Source organism: Cupressus sempervirens, chromosome 9 (assembly GCF_028749045.1).
Source record: "Cupressus sempervirens isolate cs-2001-9-10 chromosome 9, ASM2874904v1, whole genome shotgun sequence".
In the NCBI taxonomy this organism is placed as follows: domain Eukaryota; kingdom Viridiplantae; phylum Streptophyta; class Pinopsida; order Cupressales; family Cupressaceae; genus Cupressus; species Cupressus sempervirens.
Genome location: NC_143126.1, coordinates 166522249 through 166540231, shown reverse-complemented (window position 1 = coordinate 166540231; position 17983 = coordinate 166522249). Strand labels below are relative to the sequence as shown.

At 35.9% G+C, this 17983-nt stretch overlaps 1 protein-coding gene across 1 annotated transcript in view; it reads left to right on the top strand.

Annotated features, from left to right (window-relative positions):
* LOC149538026 (RNA-binding (RRM/RBD/RNP motifs) family protein) overlaps positions 1-17983 on the top strand; it is a 100545-nt gene that overhangs the window by 27304 nt on the left and 55258 nt on the right. The gene's annotated exons all lie outside the window — the stretch shown is intronic.

Sequence of the window (17983 nt, the reverse complement as noted above, 5' to 3'; positions counted from 1 at the left end):
AGATGATGTTAAAAGTTGCTACCCTTGCTAAATAAGACACAAAAAGGAGGAACTAGTCATCTAACAAAGGGCATCATTTACGAAGAGAAAAAAAGAGAAGAAAACTAAGAGATAAGAGCAGATGACTATCGAAATATAAGCATGCAATTATAATATATCAATCAGGAGGAGCAGTCTTAGTATGGCAGACACATTTACACATATTTGCAGCGGACTAAGATACCAAGAATACCTGAATAAAGAGGATTTGAGAGTAGAATATACAGATTGAATAAGGGATCATCACAGGGCTCACAGAAGTAGAAGTCAGCAGTTTTAAGGAGACAAGCGAGGGCAAGGATTGTAAAGTTTCCGCAAATTCCTTGGACTGAATATAGATTAAATTCTGCCCTCTCTATCTTCTTATAACTTGCTGTGAGTAATTTCAGATTATTGCCTTTAACTGGATTAGAAATGTAAATCAGAATTCTGTGTTTTACTTCTGCAATTCGTATGAAGGCAGTAATGACTAAGGAGAAGGCAGTAATGACTAAGGAGCAGACTTGTATTGATCTTGTGTGTCCTTAGACTTCATCCTTACCCTCTATAAGTATAGGAGTCAAGGAACATGTCCTTAGAAAGGGCATGTCTCTTCCAAAATTATTTGCGTAACCCTCTAGAAGTCGGCGACTTTCTAAAGATGATTAAGTTTAATCACAAACATACACAATTAAGTTTACTTTAGTCTTAAACAAACATCCTAAGGATAGGCACCGATTTTATAAAGGAAACAATACAAACAACTTAGTCCTATATTTATCATGCAATCTCAGATCGAATTGATCTGTTCTCAGATCAGTATGTTTTAACAAGTTACAGAATAACACTCCCTCTTAACTTGATAATCATCCTGAGAGATATCATATCTAGCAACATCAATAAAGATGAACAAGCAAGATTTGATACTATATATCTATCTGAATCTCCTTAGCATGTGGTATCATAGAACACATGATACAATGTCATATTACTAAGCCTATAGTATGACAAATCACTGATACTAGTGATAACAATATTGTGAAGAATACAATGTATAGGATAAATCCGAAGAGTATTTTAATTTCTTCATTTATCCAAGTTGTGACTCATAGATACTGGTATTTCTATATCACAACATGATCTTGAGTTTAAGACCTACCAGAATATAGGATAAACCTAGAGAATAATAACATTCTTCCTTTATCCAAATTGTGACTCATTGATATAGCAATGTCAATATCACAATATGATCTTGAACTCATCTAGATCATACAGTAGAACTCTACTGTTTAGCACATTATCTAAGAGATCGTCATCTCTCATAATGTCTTATATACAAGTGTTCATTATCTTAGAGATCGTCACCTTTTAAATAATGAATACAAATGGTGGAGCCCATAACAGTCAATAACTTAACAAAATAAAATTATTTTATTAATAATTTAAAGAATACAAATGGATTACAATTCAACCATACCAAGTCTTCTCCTGAAGTTGTCTATTTTTACTCTAGATAGAGGCTTGGTGAGTATGTTTGCTGTTTGATCTGCAGTGCAAATGTATTCTAATTTACCATATCTCTTACATAATGGTAAGGAATTTCAATATGTTTGGACCTGTCATGAAACACTGGATTCACCGAAAGCTTGATGGAACTCTGATTATCACAACGAATAATCGTAGGATTCACGGCTTGCCCAAATAATTCCACAAGTAACTTCCTTAGCCAAATTGCTTCTCGAGAGGCCATTGCTGCTGCAATGTATTCGACTTTTGTGGAGCTTTGAGCTACTGAAGACTGCTTTCTGCGTATCCAAGATATCATTGTTGATCCTAAATTTAAACAACATCCTGAAGTACTTTTCTTGCCTTTAACACTTCCACCCTAATCCGAGTCAGTGAATCCATGTAAATCTAAGCCAACCTTCTCGTATCTGACTCCAAAATTAGGAGTGCCTTGTAAGTATCTCATAATGTGTTTAACTGCAACTAGGTGAATCTCGTTTGGCTTACACATAAACTAGATTAAGGCATTAACAACATAGCAAATATCAGGCCTTGTATTTACTAAGTACATAAGGGACCCAATCATTTGTCTGTAGAGAGTATAATCTATGGAAGGTGATTCTGTAGCTGCTTCTTTAAGTTTATGTAGATTAGTCTCTGTTGGAGAAGACATAGATTTGCAATTCCACATTCCAAATCTCTTCAAAATGTTTGATGTATACTTCCTTTGATTAAGTATGATATTGTCAGAATTCTGCCATACTTCCAACCCTAGGAAGTAATGAAGGAGTCCCAAGTCTTTCATCTCGAATTCTCTAATTAGATCTTTCTTGCACTGATCGATAAGATGATCATCACCCGTTATTAATAAATCATCAACATACAGTATCAGAATTACTATATCATCTTTATCTCTTTTATAATATAAATTTGGATCAGTTTCATTCTTGGAGAATCCTAAGCGGTGAAATACTTATCAATTCTTTTATACCAAGCCCTTGAAACTTGTTTAAGCCCATAGAGAGCTTTCTTGAGCCTGCAAACAACAATGTTAGGATCATGAGTTTCAAATCCTTCGGGTTGCTCTAGATATACTTCTTCTGTAATCTTTTCATTTAGGAATGCTGTTTTTACATCTATTTGATGTACTTTCCATCCCTTTGATGCGGCAATTGCTAAGATTGCTCTTACGGAGGTATATCTGGCAACAAGAGCAAAAGTTTCTTTATAATCAATCCCTTCTTTTTGAGAAAATTCTCTGACTACAAATCTAGATTTATACTTCTCAATGCTACTGTCAGCTGCATGCTTTATTTTAAATATCCACTTGGAAGAAACAACAGATTTTCCTTTAGGTCTTGGAACAATTTTCCAAACATCATTTTTCATAATAGATTGGTATTCTTCTGTCATAGCTTCTTTCCAAGCTGTATGTTTAATAGCATCAGAAGGATTGGTTGGTTTTGTTTTGGATAAATCACTCATGTTTGCTGTATAATTAGAGAATCTTTTAGGTCTTTTGCTTTCTTTGACTGTTCTGGAAGGTGTAGCGAAGTCTTGAGCTGCCTCGACTATTTTAATGGCCCAAAGTGGTCTTTTCTTTGAATTTTGAGTTTCTTCAAGATTCAGATTTTGAATTTCATCTTCAATTTCTTCTAAGTTCTCCCTCTGGGACCTAGATTCACTATTTCTTTTAGAACTAGGTAAAGGAGAAGGTTCTTCAGAACTTACGGTTCTTTTGAATGGTAGATCTTCTTCAAAAATTACATCCCTACTAAGTTCAATATTTTTCTGTCCAGGTATGAAAATCCTATATGTGATAGATGTTTCACTATACCCTACAAAAATACCTTTCCTCCCAGAGGGTTCTAACTTGGTTCTCTTTTCTTTTGGAACATGGATATATAGAGGGCACCCAAAAATTCTAAGATGACTTATATTAGGTTTGATCTTAGTAAATACTTCTTTAGGAGTTTTATCTCTAAGGTAAGAATGCGGGCTTCTGTTTTCAGTTTCCCTCCTTTCTTTAGTTTTCTGGATTCTTCTTGAAGACAATTGTGCTTAAGTCTGATGAAGTCAGGAAGATTATCTCTGGCACTTATTCCTGTGCAAAAGTCTCCCATGAATATGGTAATCCATCTATAGCCATTAGTGTTAATTCTGTGTCACTAATAATGGTTCCTATACTTGAAAGTTCATCTCTAATGCCGACAACTGGTAGGAAGTAAGAATTCATTGATTCTCCTTTCTTTATTGGAATGTGATTTAGTTGCCTTTTCAGTGCGAGAACCCTAGTTGCATTGTTGACCTCATATGCATTTCGTAATGCTTTCATCATATCAAATGCAGTTTGATGTTTTGTAAGCATGGGTACGATATCATTTTTTACTCCATCTAATATGATTTGAATGGCTTTTCTATTTCCTCTGCTCCAAATATATTTATGAGGTTCAACTGGAGGTTGTTTGGATGCACTATATGTTTTGTAAGCATGGGTACGATATCATTTTTTACTCCATCTAATATGATTTGAATGGCTTTTCTATTTCCTCTGCTCCAGATAGATTTATGAGGTTCAACTGGAGGTTGTTTGGATGCTCTATCAACAAACTGTTTTACATCATTCTCTTCAAGAATCATCATGATTCTGAATTTCTAGGCATCAGAGTGTTCTTTCCCATCAAACCTGTCCTTGTGTCTGATTGTGTATGCCATTGAAGATAGGAGATAGTTGCTAGATATATATGAAGTCTGATTACTAAATTTTGCAGAGCCTAGGTTCGCCGTTCGACTACAAAAGCTATGATACCATGTAAAGTTTCTGCAAATTCCTTGGACTGAATAGATTAAATTCTTTCCTCTATATCTTCTGATAACTTGGTGTGAGTAATTTCAGATTATTGCCTTTAACTGGATTAGAAATGTAAATCAGAATTCTGTGTTTTACTTCTGCGATTCGTATGAAGGCAGTAATAACTAAGGAGCAGACTTGTATTGATCTTGTGTGTCCTTAGACTTCATCCTTACCCTCTATAAGTATAGGAGTCAAGGGACATGTCCTTAGACCTTTCTCTTCCAAAATTATTTGCCTAACCCTCTAGAAGTCGGCGACTTTCTAAGGATGATTAAGTTTAATCACAAACATACACAATTAAGTTTAGTTTAGTCTTAAACAAACATCCTAAGCATTGGCGCCGATTTTATAAAGGAAACAATGCAAACAACTTAGTCCTATTTTTATCGTGCAATCTCAGATCAAATTGATCTGTTCTCAGATCAGTATGCTTTAACAAGTTACAGAATTAACAAGGATTAGTTCCAAGAGGTGCACAGACAAGGGACAGCTGCAGCAAGCAATTTTCGCTTGGAAGAGACATGTCTCCAAAAATTTATAAGAAGATATAAATAACAAGTTCAGTCTCCAAGAAGATATATACAGACATAGCATATCTAATTACTCCATTGTGATTGATGTTGACCAACATGATCCTTATCAGTTTAATAGTAATAAAAATCAATCATTATTTAGATCATTGTGTGACAAGCCATCTCTTGTATATTCAGAATTACCTCTGTTTCATCAGACTTAGCTTGCATAAGCACTGGAATATAACGCCCTATCTTGGATGGTCAAAGGCAACTTCTATTATATTGTAGTTATAGCATCATAAAGGATCATATCAGACTATAATTTGACATTATACTTTGTGTATACTTGAATATATCGAAGATAGCAGTTGAGCAATATATCGATATCAACATAATCCTTTAATATTGCCTAAAGGATAAGCCATACCTTGTACACTAGATGATAAGCTTTCGTTAGCTATCAGCATATTTAGATCTATTCTGTATATTAATGATTCTTTAATAAGAACATCCCATATAGATATCAGCTCCACTAGTAAGACTAATACAATTAGTGGAACAGAGAAATCATCATGATGTACAAATTTGATTAATAATCATTTTCTTGCTTAGTTTTAAGAGAATTAACTGACATTTGCAAGGCCTTAATAGAAAGAAGTCTCCTGCAATTGAAGTTATAAGTAAATTCTCTCAAAACCTAAGAGATCCATAAGGGACATTGCAAGTGGTATTAGAGAATGTTGTTCCTGCCAACCTAAGGGAAAATAATTGATGTAACTTAGCCATTGAGCAATTAGAGCTCCTGAAAAGGAAAAGAGGAGGATCGCAAGCCATGAAAACAGAAGAAACAAACAAATAGAGCAAGAATTTAGAGCTGTCATGGAACAAATGGTCTAAGTCTTTGCAACATATCTCTTCCACCATAAATTCTCATTGGCCCAACCCTAGAAGCAAGAGGAAATCCACCTCTAACCAATCAGAAAGTAACCATGAAACTACAATGAGATCAAACCCAAGTACAAATGAACCGTCTCTCTTAGGTGGGGCTGGAGCACCTAGGGGAAATAGAGAGTTTGACAACCCAATTATGAAAGGACTTGCCATAGAACATGTAGGGCTTGACCCTGAAGTAAAAAGAAGCTTTCCCTTCACAACTTATTGTGATGCTGGAATGAAGAACACACATTAAAGGGGTAATAATGCAATACAAAATAACATGGAGATGTTGTCCATCCCTAACTTTGATGGATCAGAGATGTTAACAGCACAAGCATGGTTGCATACCTCAATTGTTTAACCATGATAGAAAAGGATGGCATCGCATTTTCTATATTACACCTATAAGGAGTGACACATGATTGGTGACACCATGGCTTTCACTGTAGACCACAAAAGTATAAAGATCTATGATGTTTTCAAGAGAAAACTTGTTGAAATATTTGACCAAACTCGCCCTCAAAGACTTGTTAAAGAACAAGCAAGGATAAGGCAAAGGGGAATTGTTGGAAGACCACATCACAAAATTCCAAAAGTTTCCTATTATGGACCTCAAAATATTGTAGGATAGACTCACTTATATATTCATAGAAAGATTGACAGATACAATTTGAGGGCGTAAGTGCTTTGGACAGTCCTACACTCAAATACGCAATCTTTAAGGCCACACGTCTTGATGCTTCCAAACAAGTGAAAGGGGGAATTCCCAATACATGATATTGAGGGACGAAACTTTTTACGATGGACATGAAAGAACATTTACCCCTAAAGATAGATGTGATGCAAGGAGGGAAAATTTGTGTGTCCATTGCAAAGAAAAGTAGAAGCTACATTTATGAACAATACAAGAATAGGCATGGAAATGTGTGCTAAGAATGCGAAGAGGAATGGAGGCACAAAGACATTTGTAATTCAAGGGACCTTAAGCAAAAAGACTTGTGTTTCAAATGTTAAGAAAGATGGGAGTCAACACATATATGTGGGAAGAAAAACCAAGCTCGTAATATAAAAGCAATATCCAACAGAGAAAATGGAAAGGAGGGAAAGAAAACCTAAGTGAGAACCAAGGTACAGTAAAGGAGGTCTTAACATCATCCAATCAAAGGAAGAAGAGACAACAAACAATGGAGCTTTATGGAGGAAGTGGAACAAATGTAAGGCTTACGCCACCCTTACATCCTCAGAAACTAGAAACAAAATTTTCAACCAATCTCCACAATAAAATTGTATCATTGATTTTTTTTTAGAACATTGCATAAATATTTATGATGACCCCCTTGTAACCTTTTACGGTTGAGCACAAATGTAATTTCTCACCTAGCTGGTTTAGTTACTCCAAAAGGTGGACTTGGTCTAGGTTGGATGTTTTTGCCTCTTGTGAATTAATTACTCTAAGAGATGGATCTGGTCTTGGTTGGATGTTCTTGCCTCTTTTGGATTGGTTACTCTAAGAGATGGATTTGGTTTTGGTTGGATGCTCTTGCCTCTTGTGGATTGGTTAATTAGAGATGGATTTGGTCTTGTTTGGACGTTCTTGCCTCATGTGGACAGGTTACTCCAAGAGATAGATTTGGTCTTGGTTGAACATTTCCGCCTCTCATGGATTGGTTATTCCAAGAGATAGATCTTGGCCTAGTTTGATGTTCCTGCCTCTTGTGGATTAGTTATTCCAAGAGATACCTCATTTTGATTGGATGTTCTTGCATCTTGTCAATTAGTCACTCCAAGAGATGGCTTTGGTCCTAGCTAGACATTCCCACCTCTTGTGGATTGATTACTCCGAGAAATGGATCTAGTCTTGGTTGGACATTCCTGCCTCTTGTGGACCAAGTGAACTATATCTACGTGTGTATTCATGGGTATCCTTTCTGCCTCGATATATTCATGTCTCTACTTTTGTATGCTATGTGTCTTCATGCATTCATGTGTCTACTTCGTATATGCTTTGCCTCTTCATGAATTTATGTGTATAATTTGTGTTTTCAAGTTTATGCTTATTGCTTTGCTTTAAATTTTTAGTTGATCTAGAAGAATAAAATAACTAAGAGTGAACCGAAAGATATAAATTTGAGACGTGCTGTCATTCAAATTTTGGTTTATACGAATTTGATTGATGCCATTTTGAGATGGTCTTTATCCTTTGCTTTAGAAGATGAGGAATAACAACTTATCTTAATTAATCTTTTCCAAGTTTCTGCTATTGATCATGATTCACACTCACAATAAGGAAGAAAATTCAAGATAATATCAGAGTAGCACAACAAAAGGTGCTATGGATAGGTCTCCATGACCATTTAGTTATTGCTTGATGACGAGCAATGTTGGGATGGGTGGGATGTCATGGCTCATCTGAAATTAGGGCATGGTCACTTGGAGCATTTGTTAGCTTTGATTTGGGTATATAATTGGGTTACAAACTATGATGGGGTTGTTGAAGTTTAGGGTTTGAAACCTTTTTAAATGAGTAAATCATTGATGTAGGGCTAGGGCTCGATGAAGAACCTAGCACGATTTGATTGGCACTGGAAGCGTGTCTAGGTATTTTTGAGGTTACAAGGATTTCTGAGATCTTATTCTATCTTTTGGTTTCAAGTAAGGCATATGAGGGGTTCCTAGATTTTTGATTGAGGATAATGTGCCACTCGTTTTATAAATTTTTGGATCCTCCTTCCTCTAGGCTGAGATGGGAATCCTTAAGTTTCATTGGTGGGGATTCCAGTGAATGGGTAAAATTGTTTTGCCATTTTCCTTCAGACCGAATTGCCCTAGCTACATGATTATTTTCCTTTTGAGAAGGTAGGACATTGAACTGGTTAAATGTCTATATAGAAGGCTGAAATGAATTCTTTTTTCGCAACGTGTATTTTGTGGCTGAGAAATATCTGCCATGAACTAATGAATCTGGCCTTACACTTTATATACTAATTTCATTTCATAGCGAAGCAGGAGATGCAAATCTGAGAATCCGTTGTTGCTGCATGAACAACTATTTCTACTATTTCATCTCTAGGTGTTTTTTGACTTTTTAATGTCAAGACTAGCATAAGGAAATTATGTTCTCAAGGCTTCATTGGCACTTAACTCACTATTTTTGGGAGAAATGATAAATTAGGGCGTTAGTTTTATAAATCATCCAAAACATCTACACATTAGAAATCAGTTCTTCCTGTTTGCACATTGCTGTTATATTAGACTTTCTATTAGGGCAAGTAAATTGCTAAGTTTGATTGGTGGTAAACTTCTGTTTTGACATTTGCTTCCTAGAAATAATGTTCCAGAATGTGATACATCGAGTGCATGGAAAAATAAGGACACACAAATTGTTGTTCATCTTCTCATAAAGGCTAAGCTATATTTTTCATGAACGCATGTTTAGAAGAAAGATTTGCTTCTTTCCCCTTGCCGAAATTATGATTCAATGATTCCAAATCAGTATTTGTGATAGGAATTTATAGGAGTCTATGTTACTCCTTTTCAATTATTATTGAGAATGAGTTCCTTACAGAAGTAAATAGATATTCTCCTAATAATTCTATGCCACCCTCTCTTATGTGTTGATGGTTGAAATTTTATGTCCAAGAAGAACACTGTAAGCTTGGAAGATATGGAATGTCACCCATTTGTTCTCCCATTTGATGACCATCAAGTAATAATACATACACACAGACATGGGAAAATTCATAATCTCTTTACAGCCAGACTTTCTTTTAGGTACGCTGATTTGTTTAAGGGCACCATTTTAGTGTCAATTTATTAATCCTCGAGCATCGCCAAATTCTACCTTAACCCTATAAAGTTAATATTGGTCTTCGTAAATGCCTGGTTAATGTAATGTTTGGTTGCCTAGAGGAATTTTAGAATTATCGTTGCCAAATGTTATGTGTCATGAGAGCTGATTGGGGATCGATATCAGTGACCTTCAATAATTCTGTTTCTAAGCTGACAAATACCGAGGGCTTTCTATCAAAAATTACAAATAGCAAATAGATTTGGTGGGAGTTCACTAAAATCTCTAGGATATACTATTCAAGGTTATTAATACAAATTATGCATTCTATAATTGTCTTAGCATTTGATTTCCTTCATTACGTTGTCTTCTCATTTATATTTTTAGACATTTGCGCTATTTATTTAAAATCTCTATTGTACTTTCAAATTAAATACCTATCGGCACATCCCTTGCACCTCCTATTGGTGCAAGTGCTAGTGATATATATTCTTGCATATAATCAGAGACCATTTTATTGATAATTATTATTCATGTTCATCTGACCGAAGCTATCATTTCAACACACACCTTCAATGTCGACAACAATGCTGAAGGTCATGAAGCAGTGACAAGCTTGTGCCAATAGCTAATGATCTATCTCACTGGGAAAATGGCCTTTTTGTAATTTCTTGCACTCAATAGAAAGATCTGCTTTGGGAAATAATCTCTCAGAGCCTAGTTTTCAAAACCAATAGACTTAAGCTGCTCTCTCACACCAAAAAATTATGTAGTTATGTTCAATGTGGTTTGGCTATCAAACACAAATTGAGAAATAACACACCATTACAGATATTGTGCTCTATCTTGGGTTATGTAGGCTGGTGCACGTCCACGACAAACTTTCGTTACATATCAAGATGATTTATTGCAACTACTCCTGAACTCTACCTGCTAGCACTTCCATCTATGTCAAACCGGACGACTCTTGTACAAACTACTACCTATATATTCACTCCTTATGAATTTGAAATATTGATAAGGTTGCATGTATATTTATTACTCAGCATATATCAATATTTTCGATGCTCCAAGGCAAGTTTTTTATCATGACTCAACGTTTCATGGTTCAGGCAATACATGATGGGTATGTCAAAGCTTTTTTAAACATGTCAAAAAATAATTGCTTTGGACCTTCTGCGATGCAAGTACTATTTTTATTATAAAATTGAAATCACAATAAACTCTTAGCATTTGAAAGTGGGCCCATACAAATAATTGCCATGGCAATAAAAAGTTCAAGGGATCCTAGAAATTACGCACAAAGAAATACATCTTTCCCTTTAAGATGCCAGTAGAAATATTAATCTTTTTTCAAACATGGTGGTTGCAAAAATCTTCATCCTTTGTATTCTGCATTGGGTTCACAACAATTATTATTAGCTTCTGCCATGATAGAATAGATGGCTCTGTGAGTTTTTTTGAAACAGACCTGAAACTTGTCATCACTAACTTCGCCCAAATGTACTTCTGTTACTCATGAAATCTCACAGGTTGGCAGGAGAACCAGCTATGATACCACTAAATATCCCCCTAGGATCTTTGCTCTAGATTTTACCAGATGCACCACAAAAATTTAAGCAAAACAATTTGCATGCAAACTGATTTCTATTCATCCAACAATTAATTTTGAAATACATAGTATATTTGAAATAAAGATGATTATTGCCATCAAAATAGACAAGTCATTACAACCATGTTTTGTAGATAGACATGAAATACCTCCGTTCACAATTTCGCTTAGCTGTGAACTTCGTCGTGCACCCACCTCAATGTCGAATTGTGTTTTTGTCTAATTGACTAAATTTGCTAAGGATTCCATCAATTCTGAATTGAAAGCCTGAGGCCTCCAAATTCTCCAAGAGAACAATAACCAAACATAAACCAAGCATCCCCAAAATGAGCTTCTCAATATTCTTTTATAGCAGATCCCTGCGACTCTTCGTTTTCCTTCTGCCTGTCTCTTCACATTCCTTTTTTCTGTCTTGTTTATTTTCCTTCTTAAAATCATAATGACTATTAATTTTTTGGTGAGCTCCACTAAGTCATTTTAATACTTCGTTAAATAATTAATTAAAGTCTTCATTAAATTTGACTGATAGCTCCTCTTTATCGGCTCCTCGTTAATTAGCCACACCTACGCTCCTCGTGTTGGGAGGGTATTAAAAAGAATAAGTGCTTAAGCGCACCTTTGTGCGCAATGATGTGCATGCAAGGAAACTGTAGAGTTTGACAACTTAAAGTTCAATTATTTAATTGACTTCTAATGCCCCAAAAATGGGACATTACACTTGTACAATTAGTGAAGTAGAGTAAGGCAAAAGCCTACAACACAACGTTAAATTGTGAGCCTCTTAACTAGGAGGTCTTGGGTTTGAGTCTACTTAATAAATAATAAAAGTTAATTACAACACATATTAATGAATCTTGGCTTCGGCCTCTTATCCATCAAAAAAAAGAAAATTAGTGGAGGAGACTAATCACCATCATCGTACAAGTTTGGTCAGTAATCTTTTTCTTGCTTATTTGATAAGAGAATTAACTAACATTTGCAAGGTCTTAATAGAAAGATGTCTACTGCAATTGAAGTTATAAACAAATGGTCCCAAAACACTAAGAGATCCAATAAGGGGACATTACAAGCTTTCTAAATATAAACATAGAAAGATTCACATTCCAAAATTCAAAAGCAAGGACTTTTAGGTCAACCAATTCAACTTCTTTGAGCCTTCCACACCATAGCTCTTCTCAGACTCTATCCTCTTTTGGTGCTTCTCCCCTCGAGTTGGGTGCTTGAGCTTGCTGCTCTCCTATCAAAAGATTCTTTTTCTTTCTTTGATGAAGCTGTGAAATTGCTCCAAATTGCATTTTATCAAACCAGTCTGAAAATGTTTCCCATAAAGCTTTTCTATATTGAAAATCTTGAAATCTCTTCCAACACTGCTTGAACCTGCTTTGATGTTGTATTGGCCTGCTGTGTTAACTTCTTTGCTGTATTTTTTGTGCATATAGTTGGCTTCCCTCTTCTCCTATGTCTCGAAACATTGATTATATGTTCGGATAAGAACTTCATAGGTTAAATTTGAATGTTTTGGAAAGTAGTTCAAGTGGATGGTATCATTACTTTTAAGGATCAAATTGAACGTCTTTTATTTAGTTATGTCTAATCAAGTGTAGGTAAACACTAATGACTTATCTTTCTACTCATTTCATGTAAGAGATACAAGTGTTTCTGGAATTATAGATTTTCACATGAATAATATAAACATAGCAACAGGATGGAAGAATGTAATAGCTTGTAGAGAGCTATTTATAAGGTTTTTGAAGAATGAAAGACTGTTTTGAAGTTTTCGTCATCTTTGCATTTTTTTTTTATGCATCCACATTTGAAGATTCGACTATTTTGTGTGGTTGTTGCATTGTTTACAAATTTAATTTTCTTTTGTTAATTAACTTCTGATTTGAGCTATTTAATTGGAGACATTAGGACACAACAGTCACTTGAGGCTGGAAATTCTTCATGGTATTAGTGTCAAATGGGTTGGAGAATATTCACATATCATAGAGAAGGAATTTCAGTAGTTACTATTTGAAAATTGTGAAAGACTTTCTTTAAAAGTGATAACAAAATCATAAGATGTTCTTTAAAACTCACGACAAAATGCAAGGAAGTTGTGGAGATTTTTGCAAGGTTCAATTGCTGCTAAGTTTTAGCAAAATCACGAATTTTTATTTTTTGATAATGTGCAAGGGCAGGTTTGAAGGACCAAAACTGGGTTCTGTGAGGTATACAAATTGTTGGCTCGGGTTTAGTGTAAATAACAACTAGGGTTTTATGTCAGCTGTTTTTTGATACATTATATTTGTGTGGAAAGTGGTAAAACCATAGTTTGAAGATGACCTAGGGCTCTATCAACCCACATTGACAAGTCAGTAACAGTTATTATCAAAATTATTTCTTTCTAGATCAAGAAGTTTGTTTTTTGTGTGGAGGAAAAGACATAATGCCATTACCTAGCTTTGTATTTAAGCATAGATTAAACGGTACATAATTTTTTCAGTCTTGGAAAGCTAGCCATGAGGATAACATCCTTCCTGTCATAGCCCTAGCTTTATAGTTTTAAACACATTTAGCATCATTAAATAAACACAGAAAATTGTCTTACTCCATAAGACTTAGAATTTTCTGACGTGACCGAGAGTAACAGTGAGGGAATGGGGACTATTATCAATAAATTATTTTTAATCTTCAAGGCAGTGACTTCAAGTCCGACGATCAAATAGTACAGCTACGACCTAAGAGATATTACATGATTTACAATTGACCTGCATAGCAACGATCAACTATCTAAGAAACTCCCATTTACAAGGTAACAAAAACTTTGTGTGACAGCAATGCTCAGGGAGAAGACATGAGCACAATCCTGCGAATAAGAGGGCAATGTTAACATTCAAGTGTGAAGACTGTCTTGATTAAGTCTTGGCTGGGACAATACATACTGAATTATTAATTGAAGGACAACACTTGAGTTTGGGAAAGGATAGTGACATCCCTTGGGATGGTCTCCGAACGAAGAGGTGCATCACCTCAAATGGATTATGAAATATATAACAACAGATTCTCATGAGGAAAAGGGTGGGAATGGAAACAAGAAGAAACAAATGGATATGTTAAGCACTGTCATGAAAGAGAAGAAAATGAGAAATATAATACTAGAGATTGGCAGCAGTTTATATCTACAGAGAGCTGAAGAACATATAGTAGTGGCAGGTAATACATATTTAATAAAAGCTATTCAACAGAAGAAAATACAATATCAGATATTCTAACAGCAATCCAAGTATTCATAGTGGTATCAAAGAAAATATAAGGAAACTAGTAATCTATATTACTCAGCACTCAGCAGACACATCAGTAGTACTGTAGGGGCATCTGTAGGTAAAGGAAATATCCACATGCCGAGCCCACAAAAGGTCCATTGCATTTGGCAAGGAGGCCGTACCGCAAAATAATATAGAATTTAATATATCTTACCCGTATATCTATTCTGATGATCATGATTATTAGACAGACATACGCTATATATCAATATATAATGATAACTGCCACAACTATGTGATTATCTTCAGGGATGACTATTTGCTTATTATGAGAGTCACATGGTCATTATATCAATATGTAAATTGTTTGAAACTCAACTTGCAAGGGAAAGGGCCTGAGCTCGTGAGGAGTGCCTCCTAGTAGGACCATTGTGGCCCATGACAAGAAGGCACTCAGTAGGTCAACTCACCCCTTACAGCCTCTGCCTAATTCCATAAGGTGGCAACTCTTTGTAGGGAGACGAGATATGATTGGGGAAAGAAGGTGCAAGCCGCCAAGCAAGGGGGTTGTGTAATACATCCCTCTTAGGCTTGGTTTAAAAATGGCTTTAGGTGGATTCATCATGTCTTTATCCTAGTTTGTTTGTAAGTTTGAAATCTAAGCTTCTAATATAGTTTGACTTAATGATTAGATACATGGATTTACATGTATTGCATATGTTTTCCGCATTTTAGGTGCATGGTACATAATCTGATTTTAGTCGAGACTATAGTTGGAAGGGCGTCTGGGGCGCTAAAGATATTCGAGGGTTGCATGCGAACGATAGACAATGGAGTCTTGATAGAATCCAGAGTAACAATAGGAAGAAAGAAAGCTATTTTGCATAGTGGAGACTCAAAAGAGAGTCATAACTAAAAGATAGATAAGCTGAGGCTTTTGGCAGAATCTCTTGCTGTTTCAACAACGAAGGCAGAAAAGCAAATTGCAAAGAACAAGCATCAAAAGAAGGAAGCTCTAAACTATCGAGTGGAAAAGGCTAATGAAGTGATAGAAGTAGAGAAGGAATTGTCAGCTGAGATTGAAACACTCGATAAAAGGAGGGTTGATTCGGGAAGGAGCGCAACCGACAGACCCAGTTTGACGAGTGTCCCAGTGAATAGAATCGATTTGGTTGATGTAACTGTTAAATAGTATTGTCCGCTGGCATCGACAAGTGGCAATAGATTTGTTGAGAATAACCTAGGTAATGGCAGACACAGGAATTGATAATTTTTGTGTGTGCAAAAAAAATCACGATATAATTGGATGTAGACTGGAATCCAGTAACCACCGCCGAGGACCACAGTGCATTCAAGCTAACCACCCTTGAGGTTGTGGGGAAGTATTCCTCTAGTACCAAGTTTACCGTTGGAATATTTTTGGCCAATACACTACTGAATTTGACGCTAGTTTCACTGACTTACCTAGGGCAGGCATGAATTCGAACCAATAGAGACAAGGAGGGAAGTGGTTCTATGTTTAGAAAGGTGAAACGTGTGAAGATTGTCGGGTTGGTGTAAATGCATCAAGATAGATGTCTAAGTCGAGACTATAATTGAAGATATTTTAGGTGGGGTCCCTTTAAAATTCTTGGTCCCTATTTTGGAGGAGGCAGGTTGGAGACTAAAAGACAAGATCCAGTGGTTGAAATCAATATAGAGAAGTATCCAAGAATTGCCAGTCGATTTAATGTGCAGGCCTTGCCTACTTACACTCTACTCAGAAACGGACAGCCTTTTGTTTGACTTGAAATTGAAGAAGTTGTGTTAGAACACCATTGAATTATATGCATAGTCGTCCAATTTGGTAGTGATGGTATCTTGTTGGAGTAAAATTAAATCTGTTGAATTCTTCAAATATTTAGCATGACTCATTTAATTGGAGACATGCTATAGATTTTGTAGGAATGACAACATTAGAAGGACAGTGACCAAATATTTCTATTCAGGGCTTATAGCTGGATAAGAGGAAGGCAAACAGTGATAACATTACTCATTTGAGTTAAGAAGCCTAGGGTTGTATTCGAATGGGGATGCACTGGCAATAACATTACACAGATAAATTCAGAATTACAGTCACATCTAGTGTGCTGCAAAGTTCATGGTTTGAAAAGTCAATTAACAATATCTCAAGGCAACAAGCAATCTCAGCCCAAAACACTTAGGATGTTCCTTGTTATATCATTTTCCAAAGTGGTACAACAGTGTTGTTAAAGAGCTCTGTACACCGGTTTCCTTTAGTTCCAAAGGGCATCCATCTTGTTAATTTGGGCAAATAAAGGATTTTGGGGTAAAATCTTAGAAAATACTATGAGACTACAGGAACAGTTAGCCCATAAATATGAAGTTGAAATGAGAGCAGAGATACTCGACAATTATGGAGAGTATGAAGAACTTCCTACTAGAATTCAGAATGAGTTATCATTCAATGATTACTTGGATTTTCATTTAGAGCACCAAATTAGGACTGACACGACAAAAAGGAAGTATTTTGAATTAGCACAGGATCTCCTTGCAAAAGACCAATGCAAAACTATGTATGATGAATGTCCAACAGATCAAGGTCATCAAATTGAGGTTTTTGAAATAGAAGAGCAGATAACTACCAGTGATTTGCAGCCTTCTCGCGATCATGTAGAAGATGTTACACAAGGTGCAGGTTTCTTCATTGATGACTTGGAGGTGAGCTTTGTCAAGCAGAATAATGAAGTAGATTGTACACAAGGTAATAACAGTTGGGACCTTGGTATCATGAACCATATATTCATGATACTCAGAACATGAATTTAGAGGAACAACCTAAGATGGCACTGCAAGATAATGAACAGTTTCAGTAGGGAGATAATGAAACACATGTCGTACAGAATCAACTGAAGGTTAGTGAAGACATGGTTGTGGCATCCTTGGTGCAGCATGACAGTACCCACGAGATGGTGAGGAGCTCTACAGGAAGGTCCCAAGGGAAGGGGAAGGTGATTGGCATGTGGCCGATTTACAGAAGGTCAAAACAACCCTTGAGACTATGAAATCAGATTACTTATATTTGTTGTTTGATAGGGATTATATTCTTAAGGTTGCTGAGATTTATGTAGCATAGTCAAATAGGGAAAAGGATGGGATTGAGAATCTCAACAGGACGCTTAAGCATGTTTGGGAGGCATTGAGTGAAACTCAATTTTCTCTACAGGGAGCAGAAAATCAAATCAAGCTCATGGAACACTCTCGAGAACATGAGAATAGAATGAGGCAGGAGTTCTTGCAGGAAGCCATTGACAAACTTGAGAGCATTCAGCAGATGTATGACTTGGATAGCTGCCCCAAATGGTTAAGTAGCAAAGCTTCAGAACACTTACAACTTGTTGACAACCCTTTGCTTGAAGTTGTTGCTGATCGGACGTCCGACAATCCTATTTTTATGTTAAATGAGGGATCATCTCTTGTTTGCCATGAAGAGGAAGAGTTTGATTT